At 38.1% G+C, this 21,170-nt stretch overlaps 1 protein-coding gene across 1 annotated transcript in view; it reads left to right on the forward strand.

Moving 5' to 3' along the window:
* SLC13A1 (solute carrier family 13 member 1) overlaps nt 1–885 on the forward strand; it is a 28,962-nt gene extending 28,077 nt beyond the window's left edge. Inside the window, exon 16 of the mRNA XM_039726977.1 lies at nt 110–885. The gene's annotated coding sequence lies outside the window, so the exon portion shown is untranslated. The remainder of the gene's footprint in view (nt 1–109) is intronic.
* Nucleotides 886–21,170: the final 20,285 nt, after the last annotated feature.

A 21,170-nucleotide genomic window follows, 5' to 3' on the forward strand; every position in this document is an offset into this window, starting at 1 on the left:
ACCTAGGCTAAGTCCAGAAAAAGTAACCCATAAGCATTTGGTAGTTTGTTTTTTTTTTAGACTTGTTTCAGCAGAAGTAAACAATGTTTAAATCTCTTGTATTTTGTAGCACTTGCTTGAATACATAACAAATGGGAAAAGCATTTTCTGCTCTCCTAGATGATCTCTCGGAACAATTTCCCCCTTAAGTTATCTTGAAAAGCTCTGTCTCTTATTGCAAAGAAAAAAAAGGAAGAAATGAAGAAAAGAAAATAAATGTGAAGAGCATGGGAGCAACGAAGAAGAAGAAGGAAGAGAGAGAGAGAGTATATGTGAGAGAGAAAAGCTAACCTACAATCTGCAGTTCTGAGTCTCACCTTTCAAAACTGCTAATGATCCATGTACAAGACTGACAACTTCTCCTGACATTCTTCATGGATTTGAAAAGTTCAGTTTGCATAATATAGAAAACCATGTGGTGGCTAGTTCTTTCTTTAGATGTTATTATAGTGCATCAGAAGAGAAGGAAATGGATGGCATAGATAGTACTGTATTTTTTCCTGTTCTCACTGTGAAAGCAGATGGAGTTTTGCACCCATAAAGAACAATCCTTCAATTTCAACAAGCCTTTAACCCTTTCTTAGTTACACCGCATATTTTCAGTGTAGGAACAATTGAATAAATGGCTTTGGCCTTATCTCATGGGTGACATTTTTGAACTCCACTCTTGAAATTCTTAGGTGTGGAATCCTCTTTATGTAACAGTGAAGTATGACTAAAGCCTTATAACTAAAGCTGAACTTCCAGTGCCCTCTTGCAGCCACTTACCTCCTTATTCTCAAGCTGTATTGCAGTTACAGTATGATTTTACAGACCACAAAGAGAAAATAGGTTGAATTATACATGATGTCAATGAAGGTTATTATATGAAGCTGCCAGGAGTTTAGGAGTTTTCTGCTTCTGCTACACAGCTGTGATTTGACTAAATCACAGGAAATCTAAATCTCTTCCTAGCTAATCCAAGATGGAAACTTCCATCTGCTCTTTTTCCCCTTCAAAGGTGGAAAAGTACATTAGTAGACAGCTGAACTTGGTCCAGCCAAACAGATTTTGTTTCTATAATGCTGCCTCAAAACTGTGTGACAACCAAAGGTAGCTAAATGTTAGTTGGGTCCTAATCCAACCTCTTCCCATGGATTTTACCTTGCACTGTCACCTGGGACCACAGCTCCTGGGATTGTTGTCAAGGTTGTTCTCTGACAGTAGATACCCATACAAGAATCTCACAGTCCCAGGAGGCATCCTCAACTTGGTTCAGTTTCTACAACAACCTGTAGAATGCATATCCCCTCAGCACATCTTGGGTCTTCTTCCTTGTCCACACCTGGGAAATGTGAAGCCATCTCTGATTTGAAGCCGTTGAGCTGTTTTCCTGAAAAGTAAGCAGTTAGCAGAAAAGCAAAAAATACTAAAAGAAAACAATAGTACTAATTACTGCTAGCTACTGTATTGTGTAGTGTCCTAGCAAAATTGTGAGTGTTCTTTTAGGCTAACAAAGCAAATGAAAGCAAAAAACATTTTCAGAGGCTGGTGACAGACAACACTAATGAAAGGTTTGAGCTATGTAGCAGTGGATCAGAACTATAGAAAATCCCACACATTTTACTTTTAAGAATAGCTGTAAGCCCTTGCAGTGTGATTACCCACGGCTGGGAGCCAAATCCTGCTGAAATCCATTTGTAAATAAAATTCATACATAAATAAAATCACATCACTTGATTATGGTTGCAAATTAAATAGAACTGTTTCCCAAGATATGTGGTCCCCTAGGATAAAATAATGACTTTCAGCAGGACCAAGCAATAAATTTCTAGCATTGTATTGGCTTCTATCTTAATTGTGAAAGTAACTAAATATCAGTTGGAATGTGAAAATGGTTTGGGCATTTTTCCATATTTTCCTGTGTGTACTAATACCTCAAAGCATAGCAATAACAAAATGTTTTCGTAGGTACTTATTACCACAATAGTCTTTGCAATTTTGATTATATAGCCAACATACTTGCATTGTTAATACGAGAAAGGAACCTGTATTAACAATACTTGTAAATGCAAAAAAGCATGGCAAAATAATTAAACACTTTTAATTTGGTTAACATATTAGTATTTGCAGGTGATAATGTTGCTATTAACTTCAGGAGGTACTGCTTCAGCTGGGAAAACCCCAAAAAAAAGCTAGTGAGAAAAGAGGACTCCATGCAGATGAATGCCAAGTTCATCTACTACAGTTTCAAGAAAGAAGATTCTGGTAGAACAGGAAGTTGTACAATATGGATTCCAATCTATTACATGTAATTTCAATTTTTCTCACATAAATTATCCATGTCTCAGCTGGAACCAGAGGACGTGGTGACCATTTGATCAATGCGTTTATTTTGTGTCTGTGTTTAACACTTTAGCTGCCATCCTGTCACTTAGTCAGACTTCAGCTCTCTAGACTGAAAGAACAAGATGTTTCTGTAAGTTCCTGAGCATGATGCCAGTGGCCAGTCACAGGTAGATCAGCACAGAAACAACATATACTTTACCTGGTAGATGAGTCTGATAAATGCTACTGCTCATGTAATTATCTCTATATAGAAGCAGCATTTCCTTTGTGAAGTTCAGCATCCTAAGTTCCCAGATGCCCAGAAATATTGACAAAATTAGGTATGGAAGAAGCCTTATGTTCAAAAAGTTATGTATGTTTTAAGCAAAGTGTAAGAATTTATCTGACAGAGGAAAGTTTCCAATGGGATATCTGCCTAGTTGGTTCTTCATCATCAGACAGTTTTCAATTTCTAAATCACTTGACTATTTTATAATAATTATTTTAAAATTTTTGTTAATTTGTTTGTGTTTTTCTGGACAGTTTGCACTATATTCACATCCCCTCTAAACCAGGTGCCACACAGCTGGGGGGTTTTTAGGGTTCAATTGTGTATAGGCAGGCATTCCTGATAAATCTAGATAAAGCCCTATCAGCTCTGAGTTTGGCAATCCACACTCCTTTTCTACATGCCATAATGCAGCTTATGCCATTTTTAAATTCCTGTTGGAGAAGCATATTTCTCTGCTTATGAACCAATGCAGACCCTGGACTTTTTCAATCCTATTTTTGTCCAGGTAAGAAGTCCTTAACTTCATTAAGTTAATTTCATTGGAATCTTTCATGAGGAACCTTCAGGAAATCTTTATCCTCACCAAGTTCAACAAGACCAGAAGCAAGGTGCTGCACCTGGATTGGAGAAAATCCCAATATCAATACAATGGAGGGATAAATGAATTTAGAACAACCTTGCTGACAAAGGGCAATGATTTCAACTGAAGGAGGGGAGACTTACATTGGATATAAGGAAGGAAGTCTTTATGAAGAGGGTGGTGGGGCACTGAAACCGGTCACCCAGAGCAGCTGTGGATGTCTCATCCCTGGAAATTGCTAAGACCAGATTGGCTGGAGCTTTGATTGTACTTCAAAATATTTACTCAATTTAGCTACACAGTTTTGAATTCTAAATCTGTCTCCAAAGAGTCTACAACCCACAAAACATTTCTGTTACCTGTAGGTTTTATTAGATCACTCCCTTACATGTTAAATCACTGATTAACATAATGCTACAGGAACCCAGAGCCAAAATTTTCTCAAAGACATATATCTACTAGATATATGCCTCCACTGTTTTTGGCAAATGCCCCTTGTTTTTTAAGCACAGATTTTGAACACACTATATATGTTTTATACCTACACTATGTAACTTTCTTGTAGGTCATATCACTCTAAATTAATTAGGAGAATGCAGTGAAACAGAACCCTTACTAAACATAAGATACATTACTTTTACTGCTTTTTAATTTACTAGACCAGTCTTGCTTCACAGTCAGAGATGTTGCTTTTTCTGGCATGACTGGCTTTAGACAAACTAATGTTGGCTGTTTCTTACCAAGTTATTATCCTCAAAATATTTAAAATTTGTTATTTGATTGCTAAAATAGCATTCTGTGTATCCAAGTGAGCCTGACACATTTGGTTGCTCGTTATTTTCTCATGTCAGACCTTGCTGTATGCTGTCTTCTCACAAAGAAGAGATTATTCAGAAATTGTTTCATGCAAATTCTTGAAATATTCAGGAGGAAAAATTCAATAAATTAACCCTGATCTGAGTACCTCATATCTATTTAAATGTCCTTCACCTGTTGTTTTTCTATTTTGGATTTCTTCCCATACCCTTTATTGTAGCAGGCCCAGGGCCTGCAAGGCCTCCTTGGCGGTCAGAAGCCTGAGCTAGGAAATGCCAAGTCAGCATGACTGGGCCTTAGCAGTCCCTCTCTTCCTCCTTTGGACCCTGCTTATCTCTCTGTAAGCCCATAGGTCTCTTTCCCCTGACCCTTACTATTGAACAGTTTCCAAAACCCCTGTAGGGTATAAGAACCCCTGGTTCGGCAGAAGAGCTGTCACTGAGAACCTTCGCGGAACACCCAAATAAAGAATCCTGCGGGACCTCACACGGCCTTCTCCTCTCTCTCCCTGTGTCTGCTGCTGCGGCACCTAGCAAGCTAAAGGGCTGAAATCACTGAGCTGATAATCACTAAGAGCTGAAAATCACTATAGCTTGCTTAGGCTGCTGTGCTGAGCCTCCACTGAGCTACCCTGGCTCCGGCACCCTGCTGGGCATCAGCCCGGCTGGAAACTGCCGTGATAATTTATAATTCCCATTTATTGAGCATTTGTTTACAATCAATTATTGTATGAAAACTGAAACAGAAGTAAAAGGTCATAAGATTTTCTCTTCTTGATGACACACTATCTACACCTCTTACCCCATAGACTATGGCCTAGATTTTACACTCTTTCAAATGTGTTTGTTAATAATATTCTGTTGTATCCTTTATGTTCTTTGCTACTAGAAATGCATTTTGAATACTGGCTTGGCACCCTGCTGGGCATCAGCCCAGCTGGAAACTGCCATGATACTTTATAATTCCCATTTATTGATCATTTGTTTACAACCAATTTTTGTATGGAAATTGAAACAGAAGTAAAAGGTCAGAAGATTTTCTCTTCTTGATGACACAATGTCTACACCTCTTACCCCACAGACTATGGTCTAGACTTTACACTCCTTCAAATGTGTTTGTTAATAATATTCTGTTGTATCCTTTATGTTCTTTGCTACTAGAAATGCATTTTGAATACTGGCTGTGGAGGGTTCTGGAAAGACAAGAACCAATAAGCAGCTATCAGTAAGCAGTCCTAGTTCATGGCTTCTGCTCAGCTTGGTGTCCTTGTGCGTGCCAGGCAGCAGAAGTGTGCACATTATCAGACAACTAAACGTTGGCATGCTGTAATTGCAAAAGTCATGGGAGCTCAGATGTTGTACCCTTTATGATTCTGTTCCACAAAGGTGCACAGAAGTGGCATGGATGTGATTCATCACTAATTTTGTAAGGCAGACAGAAGGTACTTACATACAGTTCAGCTGAGAAAATAGAACTTACCGGATTACTTAATGTTTAATATTTTACATTAAGTTCAATGCTTTTCACAGAATCACAGAATCACAGAATAATGAAGTTGGAAGAGACCTCTAAGATCATCAAGTCCAACCCATGTCCTAACACCTCAACTCAGAATCTAGACTATAGCACTGAGTGCCATGTCCAGCCTTTTTTTAAACACATCCAGAGATGATGATTCTACTACCTCTCTGGGAAGACCATTCCAGTACTTTATTATAGTTTTGGTGAAATTTTTTTTCCTAATATCCAAGCTATACCTTCCCTGATGTAGCTTGAGACTGTGTCCTCTGGTTCTGTCAGTTGCTGCCCAGTGGAATAGACCAACCCCCACCTGTCTACAACCTCCCTTCAGGAAGCTGTAGAGAGCAATAAGGTCACCTCTAAGCCTCTTTTTCTCCAGGCTAAGCACCCCCAGCTCCCTCAGTCGTTCCTCACACGGTTTGTGTTCTCAGCCCCTCACCAGCCTTGTTGCCTCCTCTGGACGTGTTCAAGTGTCTCAAGGCCCTTCCCAAACTGAGGGGCCAGAACTGGACACAGCACTAAAGGTGTGGCCTTGCCAGTGCCGAGTACAGGGGAAGAATGACCTCCCTGCTCCTACTGGCCACACAATTCCTAATGCAGGCCGGGATTCCATTGACCTTATTGGTCATCAAAGCACATTGCTGGTTCATAGCCTCGTCAGTGCCGAGTACAGGGGAAGAATGACCTCCCTGCTCCTACTGGCCACACAATTCCTAATGCAGGCCGGGACTCCATTGACCTTCTTGGTCATCAAAGCACATTGCTGGTTCATATTCAACCGGCTGTCGACCAGCACCCCTGGTTTGTTTTTACTTCAAATATGGCAGCCACATGGTATAGCTATGGCTTTTCTTTACCTGATTTCTTTCTTATTGGGCAACCCATGATAAAGAAATCTTGCTAATAAGGAAATAGAAGAAACCTCAGTGTAAAGAGATACATAAATGGGATTTCTGGCACTTCATGTGTTTGTGCTTCAGGATGTACAACATTACTGAACTAAATATTCACCCATGATAAAGAAATCTTGCTAAAAAGGAAATAGAAGAAACCTTCTCAGTGTAAAGAGATACATAAATGGGATTTCTGGCACTTCATGTGTTTGTGCTTCAGGATGTACAACATTACTGAACTAAATATTCAGGAGCATGTTGGAAGTTCTTTAAACATCTGAGCATAAAATTAAAGGCACCAATATAGGATATAATGGAGTAGCAGTTTTGGTTTTTATTTCTGAGAAACACTTGTATGTATCCAGGTTTTTCTAACTTCACAGAACCTTGCTGAAGTGCCTCCAAGAAGCAAACAACAGCATCTAAAATATTTAAGGAAACAATCCCAGCACCATAATGAATACTAACCTATCTCAAGGATAAAGGTCACTAAATCTATTAATGTCCTTGAGCTTTGCCTGCTGATATTTCCAATTCCTGTAACCGATTTCCTTATTATTTTTAAGATAGGTAACATAATTTGGTCTTGAATTTATTAATGACCTATGCCACTAATTAGACTACAGGTAGCAGTTAGAAAAACACCAGATAGATAATACTAAATAATCACACAAAGACTTTCTGTAGTTTCAGTTTTAATTGGCATTGCCTCAGCTAATTACAGCTAAGTGAAGCTAATATGCAACATTACATATTCAGCTATAAATATATTTGCATCAGAGGCTTTCCATGGATCTATGAAATATAATAGCTGATATTCATGTAGCAACATAAGAATCGCCACTCAGGTCTCACTAGGAAAGAGTTTGTGTATAGAATTTCAGTCTAAGAGAGCTCCATGAGAGGGGCCATGGCCTTCTCTTCACTGTTTTTTCTGCTGCTTCATTCTAACCAGGAGCTCAACATTCATGTGCTTTTTTTTAACCAATACTATTGAAAATATGGAATAAAAACACCCTCACAATCTTCTAGGAGATTGCTGACATTCAAAAGTTGTTCAATATTATCCAAGGTAGAATTAATAGTTTTATTGGAACAAGGTGACAAAACAGAGAAAATGTGCTGAAATTTTCACCATATTCTTTTGTTAAAACTATGCATACTCAGGTTGAAGATGATGTCATACTAACATCTATTTCCCAGAGTACCAACAGCAAAGTCAAATAAGGTTAATTGTTTCCCAGACTGAGAAATAGCTGTAGGTGAAGGAGCCTCTTCCTGAGACAGTAGAGCACAGTGAAAAGAAGCATGATCCCTAGACCTCATGGATTAAAGCTAAAGAAGTTAAAGAAAACCTAAAGCAGTTACAAACAACACCAAACGCTTTTTAGCATCTAAAGCAAGGAATACTGTAAGCTTCCCTAATTGGTGGGTTTTTTCCCTTCCTCATTCAGTTTCCAGATGCTTTTTACAAAATTCTCCTGTTTTTCACTCTTTTATCCAGAAAGAAATGTTCAGGCACATGCACAAAGAGGTGGCAATTATCTGGAGAGCCCTCAGGAGACTAAATTAGGTTTTGGCTGACCTTGTACAGATGTCCACAAAACAATAGGAATGTTCTATTGTACCAAATTGCCAGGTAGTGAATAAATTCCAAATTTCCAATAACCCTAATAACTGTCTGGTCAATACTGCTTTTCCATTGCCAGCTGGCATCAGTTTAAATACCCCCCATACACAGGAGTGCTAGCATGCAGAGATCAAAAGAAAGAGCTATGACTTATTTAAGGCACTCTCTTCTTGAAACATCCCTTGAAGATATAGCACCAAGACAACCTGGCCATTGTAAAAGTAAACATCTAATAGGGTCACATGCAGCAAAGACAGATGTCTGTAAATGCAGTTTATTCACAGAATATAGGTTAATTTAATAGTCCTGTTTTTTTGACAAATCTGTGTCTTTTTACCAAAGGAAGAATTACTGCTCCCTGGGAATTTAAAGACTGTGCTATTTGTTAGTTATTAAATACAAGAACTATTTATGTGACTTATAGTACTTAAAGCCTAATGGTGATTTCAACAATCTGATATAACAATCTGTCTTGCTAGCCCTTAAAGATTCTAGGCAAATGAATTTGCCCTTTAATGCACTTAACGCCAATAACTCTTACCATCCATGGGCTGTGTGCTGGTTGGAAAGATCATGGCTCTTTCCTTGTCCTCTGTTCACCCAAAGGAAGGTACTCTAAAATGTGAGTTTTTCTGGGAATGAATTAAAATGTTGTGTTAGGTTGCATTCTTGTTGTTATCCTTGTTGTTTGCTTTGAAGCTAGATGGGAAAAGTATCCTTTAATTTCATAAAAGGTAAGGGAAAAAAATAGTAGCTGCTGGCATTTATGGTAAGCAAATGACAGATGTGAAAATCTAATAATGTGTTCCTAACAAGATGGAAGAACAAAAGATATATTCACAGACGGCATCTCCAGGAATCCTATTTTGTAAAATTATGGCAATGAAAATTTGCCATAACAGAAATGCACATTAGCACTCCCTTTTGTTCTGTTCTCTTTATCAAATACATATTCAGAAGTGAATTATTATTTATCCAGCTGTTAGACTGTAGAGAGCACAACAATTTTGCTATTTGTTTAGCACTGGAAAAAATGGGAAAAAAGTATAATCTATGTATATCTTCAATACATATTGGTAAAATAAGATGTTGGAATCAACTGCATATAGGTGCTGTCTTTGAGAAGCAGCAGGATAGTATTGTCAAACTGCTTATCACTGTCTTGTTCCACTATGCTGCTGGGTATTCTGGCTTGAGACCAGGACACCCTGTCCTTAAAATTAAGGTAAGTGCTTTGTTGGGTAGTGGCCAATGATACCAGGCAAGATGAAGTCCATCGAGCTTTTAATATTGCATTTGTATAGATAAAATTTACAGATAGCATCTGTTGGATATACCCAAGAGTATCTTAATTTGTTCATCATATTTGGGAACCAACCCAGGTTGGTTTCTTTCTCTCTGACATAAATAGATTTACTCTGAACACCATATTTATTTACTTATTTGAATTCCACCTGTCCTGTAGGGGATCCAGCTGCCTGACAGGACCAGTGCTTTAAAAATTACAAGCCTAAATTTCTGTAAAAAAAAAAATATTCTTTTTCAGTAGTAGTGATGATATTTTTATGTTCCAAGACCATCCTAACTTAGGCGATTTTGGGGTTGCCTTCTGCTTTTCTTCATGATCATGGAGAGTGTAGTTACATAAATGAGAGGAAAAATGAGGTAATACTTTTCCAAAACTTATCTTAAAAATGTAAAATCATGCCAGAGACAATTGTTCTCCTGATTTTCCTTTTCTTTGACTCCTATCCTTCATGTCTTTTTAGACATTGTTTTGGCTTGGCCAACCTCTGAGCTGCTTACGCACAGCTTGTTTGTCATGCAAACAATTCATGAAACCGAAATTAGCCTGAACTGATATTTAAATATTTAATGACCTGGATCCAGAGGCACACATGGATTTCTGCTACATAACCCCCAAAACAATGCATTTCATGGTAGGGAGCTTGAGAGATAAATTTTAAATCAACAGGGAAGTCTGTATAGTATCATGGAATGTCCTTGAAAAGGATGTTGTGGTAGAGCCAAACTGGAGGTAAAGATGATACCAGAATTGCAATAGAAACCAATAGCTCTTGCACACTTAATTTAAATTTTATAAATTTTAAAGCCAAGATTGCTTTTCCACTAGAAAAGTCCAAAAGACCATTAATGTTTGCCAAGGAATATTTTCCTTACAATTTCATTAATACTTGTAATATGCCTTAAAGAAAAAAAAATAATGCACACGAGCAACTGGGAAATCACCTCCAAGTCCTGTTGAATGTCCACAGCAGTGATGCATTGATGGGACAACCGTCCTGCTCCCAGGCTTCCCCAGACTCCTAATGTGGCCTTGGAGAGATCACTCAGCTTTTGCATGGATGGGAGGAAATATTCTCCATGAGCTGCTACCAATTAAACATAATAAATGAATGGTTATGTGCGTACCTGTTTAGACCATTGCAATGACCACACTGGTATTACAGAGGTCCACCTGAGTTTCCTATCACAAATAACAGCTCATCTATATAAAAATGTTATCCCTGCTGTGCAGCCAGGAGCCATGCTGTCTGCAATATAGTGATTAGTCAAATCAGTTCTGTTGAAAATTAAACTGCCTGAAGGCAGCTTTAGTTCATCTAAATAACTTTTTCACATCTTAATATAAAATGATAGAGAGAGACTCTAGGCATGCTACTGGTTTTAACTGAGTTTATTTAAAACAGATTTGTAGCATCATTTGGACACTGGCCCCTTCTTTACATACATAAAGTAAATAATTCATTTTTAAATCCAGAGTTGCTGCTGAAAATAAATTAAAATCTGACTTTCACCAAGTTAAAGTACAGGCTTAAGTAGGAACTGAGACATTTAAAATCCTGGTATTGAAATAGAAAGATACTACAGAAATACTTTGCATGAAACTCTTTGCCCTACATTTTAGCCAACTACAATAGAGGTCTTTCAATTAATCCTCTTTCCTGCAGCTCCTTTCCAGTTGCAAGGGAGAGAGAGAGATGCCCCTCGAAGAAGACTCATTTGACTTAGCAGCTATCCTACAAAGCACAGCTTCTGCCCTCTGAAATGACTACTTCTAGAGGCAAGAGAGAGACACCCACTAGAGGATGCTTCGGACAAGATGTTTAACAGTAAAATAGCTAAAAGTTCAGCCTACTCCCAGCTATTGCTTCAGGACATTTATAAAAAACATCCAAAAAACATCTGCTGATTAAACCTGGTGGCAAATGTCTGGGTTCTCCACAGCTGCTGGCAGGTGCAGAGAATGTCTGTACAGTGCAGACCCTGACCCCTCAATACTATCAGATATGGATGTAGTCTGGGAGCAAAATTAGTAGCTGTAGACCTACTGGTTATTGTCTTCTCCATTTTATTGCTCTAAATTGCTCTAAGTACTCTGCTTGGAATGCCACAGTAATACAGAGCTTATTACTGGGCCTTTATTAATCCCTTTTGGCAATTTCTTTACTGCATTTTCTACCTTAAGACAGGTAGAATAAGCAACTGACAGCCAGTAAACTGTGGCAATTTTCAGGGAGTCTGTGACTCCTGAAATGATCATTGTCAGTTGGTTCAAATTACAAAAATCTTTAGGCTATACTGCCAGTATCTGGATTTTCCAGGTTCTGAGAAAAAAAAAAATCAAGGCTATTTTCTTCTCTTCTCATCAAAAGAAAAGGAAAATTTATCCCTGTAGGTTAGATTAAGACAAAAAAAGAAAAGCAATAAAACAAAACCAAATTTCTCATTATTTTTTTCATATGAGAAAGACACCAAAATCATAATTAGTTATGTTAGAATCTTTTAGATATGGTCTCCAGGACTGTGGAGAAACAAACAGAGATGTGTATGGCATCATACAACTCACACCAAGGTCTCAGCTTGCTCCAAACACTATCCCATCAACCCTGATTCACAAAGGCAGTCCAACAGATGGAGTCCTAAAGTCATTTCTGATTGTTCAGTATTTCATCTCAAGTTACATTCTCTGAGAAATAAGTTTTAAACTCATAGCAGGGCTATAACATTACTGACACTATGAAGATATGCTGGGATGACTTCTATGACTGTAGTGCTGGAATGGAAGGATACAGCTCTTTAGGAAGGACAGGTGGGGGTAACAAGTGGATGAAGCTGCCTTCTACATCAATGAGCAGCTGGAGGGCCTTGGGCTCCACATGGGAAAGGAAGAGATGATTGAGAGTTTCTGAGTGAGGATTCAAGGGAGAGCAGGGACAAGTGATATTGTAGGTGAGTCTGCTACAGGCTGTAGTCTGCCTGACCAGGAAGGCTGAGTGGATGAGGACCTCTCTGGACAGGCAGGAGTGGCCCCACATTCACAAGCCCTGGTCCCCATGAGGGACTTTAAAATAGTTCTTGAAGGGACAACGCAGTGGGACATAACTTTTCTGCTATGCTGGACTGTTTTCTCACTAGCATGGAGGGAGGGGGTGGTGGAGAATGTGAAGATCAAGGGCAGCCTGGGCTGCAGAGACTGAAATAGCAAAGTCCATCCTAAGATACTCAGGAGAGCAGGGAGTTTGCACAGCAAGCTCCCTACCTGGACTTTCATGGATGGCAAGAGTAACAAGAAAAGTTTCTATGGGAACGTTGGTGACTAAGTGAAGACTAGGGAAAACAGGTTCTGTCCAGAAGGAAATGGGAAACTGATTTACCTGGGATATAGAAAAGGCTGAAGTATTCAAAGTTTTTGCTTCAGTCTTCACTGGCAAATGTTCCAGCCATGCTGCCCAAGTCACAGAAGGTAAAAGCAGGGACTGGGAAAATGAAGAACTTTCTACTGTATAAGATCAGATCTGAAACAATTTAAGAAGGCATGCAAGTCCGTGAGACCTTATGAGATGCATCCATGAGTTCTGAGGGAAGAGGCAGAGAAGGTGGCTAAGATACCACCCACTATACTTGAGAAGTTGTGGCATTTCAGTATAGAAAAAGGGCTTATGTGAAAGATGGAGAGAAACTTTTTACTGAGGTCTGTAGTGACAGGACAAGGGGCAACAGTTTTATCCTAAAGAAGGTAGATTTGGATTGAATATAAGGAAGAAATTGCTCACTATGAGGGTGATGAGACACTGCACCAGGCTGCCAGAAGTTGTTCATGTCCCATCTCTGGAAGCATTCAAAACCAGTTTGGATGGGGACCAGGCCAACCTGATCTAGTGGGTGGCATCCCTGCCCACGGCAGGGGGATTGGAACTATTGGAACTACATGACCTTTAATTTGCATTCTAATTCAAATCAGTCTATGATTCTACAATAATGAGCCCATCAAATGACATTTATAAAAATTAAAAATAAATGTTTGAAACCTTTTTTGATTCTGTCATCTGACTTAATTATATTCTGTAATACCCTTCCAGCAATTTATTTAGCTATAAGCATAAACTATGAACCTGCTCACTGAAGAGCTCTTAATAAGTGCAAGTGACATAAAGATAGGAAGACTGAGATTAGCTGACCAGTTCTTTTCTCTGCAGAACACATAATTCTAATTTTAAGTCATAAGTGGTTTGTTTTTCCTTCACAGTTTATTTTTAATCCTAGCTCTTTCAGCTTGATCTCTACAGATATAAAACAAGGCAGACACATGAGCTTCCTCCTTATTATTCCTTAGCATTCCATTTGAATATTTACTAGTAGAGAAAGTAAGAGCCAACAATGAAATTTCAATGCAGGATTTCACAGCACTCCTTTGGAAAGATGATTAATAATGGTTGTCAAAAGTACAGGATATGAATCAGCTTCTATGTCCTAATGATTGGCTCTGTGAGAAAAAGAAAACATCACCATACCAGGGGAAAAAAGGTATTTATAAAGTGATTTAAAGCAATCTACTTGCTGATTTACTTAGCTAGGTAATCACTACAGCTTTGGTCTAGGGAAAGCAAGATTTCTGTCCCAGTTTAAAAATCTGAATTGGTATCTCAGAACACAACTTCTGAACAGAAAAAAAGATTTTGTCTTTGATTTTTCTTAGATCAATAGTGAATCTCTAACGAAACACTGTGAAATAGGTATTACTGTGCATACTGTGATACAGCAATTTGTGCTTGCTTTTCCTTTGGTAATAGGTCTTACCTAGAAAAAAGTAGGGATGAACATATTCAATTAGTTCTCTATAATACAGTGTCGTTATTTAATTCTCCTACCTTTTTATCCATGTACGTTTTCCCAGTCATTTTTAGTTACTGCCTCCTGTGGGCTTGTGTAGCAGACATGCTGACTCCTTAATTAAAATTGCATGCTAGGAAGTAAGTAACTGCCAGCTGAATGCTTGCCTCCTACTGCTGCATTCTGTCAGCTCAGGGATGGCTTTCTTTCTCCTCCCTTATTATTATTTTTTTTAAGGAAATGCCAGTTTCTGTTTCTGAAAGTAAATTTGGGGAAGTCTCTGAAATGCACTTAACCTGGTGTTCAAATCTAGAAAATGTTATTTTTTGTATAGAAGAAAAACACAAGCACATTAGAAGGATGAAGTCAGTTTGGTAAGTCTGAATAACCTAAGGACCATGCCATTAGTACTGTCTGAAAACATTGATGGACAAATTAGAGTGGTTTATCCTGTTCCCATCTGAGGACATATCTGCAGAACACTCCTGGAATTAAGCAAGAACTTTCCTCAGTCATTTCCCTGTTATCCTGGAGGTAAAGTCCCATTCACGGAGGAATGAGTAGACTGGACACCAGCCTGAAGCTCCCCAGGCTTTGAGGAGATGCAGGACAGCAGTTGGTCTTCAAGAGCACACAGGTGGGTCATGCACATCTCTGCAAAGCCAAGAGGATCCTACACCATCCATGCTGCTGCTGCCTAGGGCCAAAAGGCTGTGGCCTGCACTCCTCTGGAGACTGGTGCTGCTGCTTCTCTGCTTGTGCACTGAGCTCTGTCTAGAACCTTTCCCTCTGGAGACCAATCACACTACCTTTGCTCCCAGCCCAGTCAGAGCACAGAGTGGAAGGCAATTTCTTGGGCTGAAATGCTGAAGTCAGAATCATTAGGGCCCACACCAACATTTGTTGATTTTCACTATTGCTTCCCATGACATCAGCTTCAGGTAGTTTCTGATTTTGCTCCTAGGAGATTATGTACAGAAGCCTTCCCCTAAAGAGGGGGAAATTTAAAAGCTTTGGGAAAAGTTCCTCCTATCCTTCTAGTTGTACCTTTTGTACATTCCACACCCTGTCAATATAAACTCACAGTTCTAAAGCTTTCCACATATCTGCAGAGAGTTGAAACAGGCTGGTTTGTTTGCCCTGATAACTGGAATCCACCTTTATGCTGGCTGCAGAGACCTCCAGGTAAGTTCTGCTCTGCCAGCTCCAAAGAATGGAGCTCCTGAGCAGCCAGAGGCCTCAGCAATTCAGTTCACATGCGTGCTCTGCTCCACAGCTCCCAGGGAGAAACAAGAGCTTAGCAGCTGTGATAGCTGGCTGCTTTAGCATTTCATGTCTTCAGGCTATGATTTTTTTTTATTTACAATTGTCTTTCTTTTTTCACTTACAGAGTGAAATTTTGACCCTAGAAAACTCAATAGGAAAGTTCCCCTTGATTGTAGCTAAGCTAGGATGTCAACTTAATATGACAAAATGGGGAAGCAAAGCAGTTTTTAGAGACAAGTAACATCTTTTATTGCAGTAACTGACATACTTGGAAAAAAACAGGTAAGCCTTTGGGCTTACAAGTTTTGTATTCATATTACACTGGCTTAAATATTCATTTGAAATTAAAATGTACATGAATATAATCTAAACACAGCAGGGCTTATATTTTAACTAGTACTCAAATTATTCACACATTTCAGAACTAAATTTAGGCTTCCATTTTTGTGTTGAAACTGATAAACACAAAGCTTCACCACAACCAAAACAATGAAAAGGAAAATAAATTTTAAAAGTTTTCAAAGTGCAAATTGGAAGCCAGCTAAGGTCCTCATGTAGATTGGCTCTCTTGCTCTGGTTTGCATTTTAGCTCTCATTTTTCATGTTTATTGCATGCAGGTAGGAGCAAAGATTGTGAGTCTTGCTGCATTTAAACCTTGAGTTTGAATTACAGGGAGGAGAAAAGGAGCAGACAAAAACATAGATAAATACAAGATAAATTTTGAAAGAAAACTTTTAAAAACCAATCATGGTTGCTAAGTAACAAAAGCATACTTAACCTTTGCTAATGATTAACAAACCACAAAATTCACACAAGCCAGGAAACAAGTAGCAAAAGAGTTTCGTTTTGGGAGTTTTACAGGTTTTTTACAGTTTTTGCCCTTCTAAAATTTGCAAGGCCATAAGAGGGAGGAAATTACCAAATTACTGAGCTAAAGAAGACTTTGTTCCCCTGTGAAATACTAGCAAGAGATGTTTGTGTTCAGAAGATTTTTCCCCGAACGATACTCACCCTGAAATGAGATCTGAGCCTGAATGTACCAAGCTCACTTTTGGGTAGGTGCCTGGTTTCCCAAGATTTATATCACCTACCCATCACTGCAAAGACATGGGGCATGACCTTCACTTTGACTGTTCAGAGTCAATTATGGTAAGAGTCTTCACAGAATATTTTCCCTACTATGTCTTGATCCTTTTTATCCCAGCATGGGTGATCACAGAGACTGCTTAACAAATATTATTTCAGTCCTTGAAAATATTTTATTGCATCAGCTAAAGTTAAATCAGTCCATCTAATCTACATATCTCTAAATTACTTTATAGGGCCTTTATCACTATGTTTTGCTAAATTTCTTACAAACTTCCCCAAAAGTAGTATATAAGGGACCAAATTAATTTCTCTTTAAGGGTTGGGCTGTTAGATAACTGAAGGTTGTACAATGATGTACAAGAGTCAGGCCACAAAAACGCATTCTATATATCCATGAGACCACAATTTAGTCCACAGCTACCAATGCTATAAGTGCAAGTTACTGCCCAAGTAGCTTTTGCTTCTAAAAATCTTGGGAAAACCAAGACTTTAAGAATATCTGTCTCCTTGTTTACATAATTAAGCCTAGCTAGATTTGTTTAGATTTATCCTTTATGTATGACTCCTCCAAATCTCTTTTTCATATCTGCCTGTTTGATTATGGTAGAAGCAATAACTTGTAGTTATGAAAGCAAAGTTTTCTGTCTATATGATTGTAAGATCCTTGATCTTGGCACATTTCTGCTCTGTGATTCCATTTCTGCATCCAGTGAAAACTTTTACTGCTGCTGTTCTCTTGCCTGTTTTTCCTTTCTGCCCTCATTACTCCTCACAGGGTACATTATGTCACAAAAATAGATGATGTCTGTTCCTGTCAAACAGCCTTTGTTTGGAAAGTCAAAGACAGGGCAGTAGGACAGAGCTTTCTTATTATCCCTGGCTCAGAAATGGATGTCACACACCTGTGTACTGCAAAACAATATATTCACTGAAACTGATTGGGTATTTTGGGAATTATGTCCTTTATTCTCCAAAAAAATAACAATTTATTGAAGTTGAAACATAGAAGAGGAACAGTATTGACCCTTTTTGATCCAATTTCTTATATAAAACCAGAAATTACAGTTTCCCAATTTGAAATTATATTTAGCATCATAATTTAAGATAACTAGACAGATGTTAAAAATTATCTAATATGTAAAACCATTCAAAGTCAATTGGAACAGTATATCTTGAATGATGCAGACAAACTAACAAACACAAATACAATCATTACAGTGCCAAAAACATTCAAAAAACCAAGTGTTTACCCTAAGCTTGGAAAAGAAATTATTTTAATTGCATAAAAACATTCTTGGATGAAAAAGCTTACTTCTCAGAAAATTTGCAAGAAAATACTGGCAGTACTTTTTCTCAAAAATGAGACAAAGGACAAACAGACTAGGAATAGGAATGACAGACAAAGCACTAATGCCTTTACAATTTAAGACTTCATTGGTTCTAAATTTAAAAGTGCATACTCTGGTAGATGGTGATTTAAAGCATCCATAGACTAAGATACTAAAGAGGAATTTCCTCACTGATCTTCAGAAGATCCTTAGAAGATCTAGATTTGGAAGATGTACTGTATATCAGAGACCTAGATGGAAAAAGCAGTTTCCATAAATCTGTTCAATAGGAGTAAAGTTTATTTCATGTATTTGTGACATGTCCACATTAGATGCCTAGGCCTTTACCAATGTTGTGCTCTGTTTCTAATTAAGGGATTAAAAAACACATATCCTGTTGATAATTTATCAGGTTTATGCTAGAGATGTATCTCAGAATACACTGAAATCCCTGGTTGCATGTTTGTCATGCAGATTATTAAGGCAGGGTAGGTTATCTAGCTTAGAATTAGAAATCTACTGTTTGGTCACCTAAGTAAAACCAGATAATTTCTCAAGTCTGTTTTATTTTGAGAATAGATATGACCAAGATGACAGTATCTTTCTCCAGGTGTTTTGATGGTTCACAGTGTCCCTCTCATGTACTTGTTTCAGCCACGGTGCTGGTTAAACACAGCTGTGTATACTACTTACACATCTCTGCAGAAATTATTAGATCTTCATGTAGCTCTAGGTATGATTATTCACAAATGAAAGAGTTTTATTACAACTTCCAATGTACTAAAATGCTTCCAATATAGGCAAACTGAAATTGCCCCAGGATTATGGATGCTGTCATAATAGCTTTGAAGCCATTGCCTTGCTTCATAATACTGTTCTTTTTGAAAGCAATCCTGCTCTTTTTAAGAGCATTAAACATCAAATTGGTTCTAAATGCCAAGATCTGAAATCAAGAGGAGAGTTATAACAGATTACCTTTACATAAACATTTTTGGGATTCAAAAACTTCAGAGTCAACTAAATACACTCTCCTTAATAATATTATTAACAGTTAAGAGGAGGAAACAGGAAAGAGAAGAAAAAAAATGGCCACATCCTGATGGGGTAATAAGGTAGGCAGGATTAACAAGGCTGACGAAATTAGGTAAGAGAGTGTGCTACAAACAACAAAAAACATTTTTAATGGGTTTTCCTTTTACTGGGAAACATTATGTGAAACTAGCCAATGCACTGAAAAATGAAAGCACTGGTGGACTGGAGGAAGCATGATGCATCAGAAATGAATAATCATGAATAATCCAGACATAATACTTTGTATGTTTGCAAAGTACAAGGAGACACAACTGAACAGAAATTTCAAGCATCTGAAAATTAATGCAAAATAAGTCATCAGGTCAAAAGACTTTCTGAAGAAATTTTCTGTTGAAAATTGTCAGTGCCATGGCTGAGATTAATCCTATAAACTTCTAAATAAAGCATGGCCTTTTGTTCATGTTGATTTTCTGGATGTTAACCTACAGGAACTGTATAGAAATGCTTACTGATCTGTACTTTAACACAGATTTTTTCAAATGCCCCTCATATTTAAACTGTAGTTCCTCATTTTCTGACAGTACGCAGAGATGATGGGAGGCATGACACTGGAAGTCTACTTGAGCTTCCCTGTGCTCTTTCCTTGGCACAGTCAAAATTTTTATATTTTTTATCTTTTATACTAGAAGCCTTAAATTTTTTTATAGAGTTTAAGATTTTTTTGTGTGTGTGCTTGCACTTAGTAAGAAGAAGTAAAAAATGGGGGAGAGTCAGACTCAGTATTATTGGCCCCCTCCAGACCTACATTTCTGAGTTTGAATTACACCTCATTTCCCCCTTTCTGCCTGCCTCCTACACATACACATTGAGGCATACACATCTTGTTGCTGATCATTTCTAAACTCATAGCAACTATCTTAAATTAATTTACATTTTCAAGGTGCAGTTACTCTTATTATTGAAAGACACTTAAGTTTTCAAGCAAGTTCCATCTTTACCCTTGCAGTGTCTCCACAGGAAGGGGAATTCCCTCCTCTGGCACAATTCAAAGTCCAGTTCTGCAGGTAAGATCAGAATTTAAATTGTCTTACATGACATTCCCTGGGTGAAGCTCATTCGTATTCTTATGAACAGTTTATTTTTCAATATTCTGTTTGAAATCTGGCATCAACTACCTATGTTCCTCATAAAAAATAAAGAATTTGTTTTCAAGAAATGCTGCCCAAACTCTGAGCATTATGCAAAAGCAAGGAAAGTCTTTTAGAAAGCAGTAGAAAAGGTTCAGTATATATAATAAGTATATATAAGTTCAGCAAATAATATCAGCTGTGAGCCAAGATGCTGGGTCAGAGTGGACATCTGATGTACGCTGGGAAATACATATTCACAGACCTGATAAAGAAAAGACAGAGTGATATTTTTGTGCCTGAGAGAAAATAAACAACATTTTATTTACAGAAGTGTAACTCTTTTATCACAAAATAATTAATCAGCCTCTTTGCTGCATGCAGTACTCAGGACCATTCTTTTTGCTATGTGAAGATTCACATGTATGTCTGCTCAAAGGAAAACTCCCCCAAGATCAGATGTCTCTCCAAAATCATATTTCATTGCCAAAGCATCATGCTACTGGACAGCTCAAACAGAGGCTGAAGAGGGGTAGATAGATTTAATCATTTGTCTATCAGAATAGAAAATGAATTCTCAGTTTTATTGCCATTAGAATTTAAAGAGAGTATGACAGGCATATGCAATTAAAAAAAAATAATAAATCTATTTCTTCCCAGATGCACAATCCAGCTTTTTGAAGCTAGGACCAAAAAAACCCAGAGTGTACTGCATATAATCCAAATGGCCTGACACTCCTGATCTCTACTGAATGACTGGATATGAAAAAAATTTATTTTATTTGGCTCTTTAGCTCTTAATCATTTCAATAAATAAAACACCTCAAGAGAATGTGACAAAGCAGTTACAAAACCAAGAGGTTAAGTATGAGATAAAAACCCCACACCTCTGAAGGACAGTGCTTAAAATGTCCTTAAAGCACAATCCAGTACTTAAGATCAAATGATCTGAAGTGAGCTGTTACTGCATCTAAAATTCACTATAACCTTCTCTTTCAGCTCTGAGAGTTCTCCTGCCTTTGGCACCTGCCCCTTATCTCAGGGAGTGCTTGCATAGGGTGACTCTGCTGGGGGACTCTGCGGCACCCACGGGCAGTCAGGAGAGGTCTGCTGC

The sequence above is a fragment of the Passer montanus genome, unplaced genomic scaffold, assembly GCF_014805655.1.
Source record: "Passer montanus isolate IOZ18808 unplaced genomic scaffold, ASM1480565v1 scaffold6, whole genome shotgun sequence".
Classification (NCBI taxonomy): domain Eukaryota; kingdom Metazoa; phylum Chordata; class Aves; order Passeriformes; family Passeridae; genus Passer; species Passer montanus.